We start from the raw sequence: 912 nt of genomic DNA, 5'->3' as shown, positions 1-912 counted from the left end.
TCTTCTTGGGTTCCTACCTTCATTCATTTACCTACCCATCCCCGTAGGCCTGGGACTTCTGACCTACACACTTGCCTTTCAAGGACTCATGAAATACTACTCTCTTTCTATCACCAAGCTGAACACTGGAAGCCCTTTAAGGACATCAGCTCACATTGTCTTCATCCAGAAGGAGAGAGTGCAGAAAGGACCTTGACAAATGCTTTGACACTAATTTTCTCATTTGAGGCTGCCCAAGGGACCACAGTAAGTCAGAGGTAGAGGGAGCCCCAAGACTTAGTCTCCCCATTTCCTAGTGCCCAGGCCTTCCAAAGATCCTAAAGCTACCTATACTCATAACCAACTGGATGCTCAATAAGCATTTACTGATGAAGGATGCAAGGAATGTCATGGAGGAAATGCAGGATAGGCAAAGTGCTAAGGGTCAGAATAGGACATCTTGAAATCATGCAATCCTGCAAAAAGAAAAATTGTTTTTATACTGTTGATTCTCCATAATTGGATAACTCATTTACTTGGTATCATCAAGGAAAATCTCTTTAATACTGTGATTTTTTGTTTTTAAATAAACAGGAAAGCGTGTCTTCTGATGTCACCTTGTTACTTCTACTGTTTAACCTTGTCACACAGAAAACAATACAAAAGAGGGACAGGAAAAGGGATGGAAATAAAAAGGTAGAAATACTGAACCTCCCAATGTGCCAAGCACTGGGCTTGGTGAGTTATATGTGGTATGTCATGGGATCCTCACTTCTCCTCATTTTAGAAATCAGGAAGCAGGAGTCACAAAGGACCCTGGCCAAGGACACAGAGCAAGTAACAAGGTAGCTGCCCCACTTGATTTTTCAGAACTGCTGACCAATTACCATTTCAACTTCCTGCTTAATTTTTTCGGATTATATTGCATGGCTT

This window comes from Balaenoptera musculus, chromosome 13, assembly GCF_009873245.2.
Source record: "Balaenoptera musculus isolate JJ_BM4_2016_0621 chromosome 13, mBalMus1.pri.v3, whole genome shotgun sequence".
NCBI classification, from domain to species: Eukaryota; Metazoa; Chordata; class Mammalia; order Artiodactyla; family Balaenopteridae; genus Balaenoptera; species Balaenoptera musculus.
Note: the sequence above shows the minus strand (reverse complement) of the source record.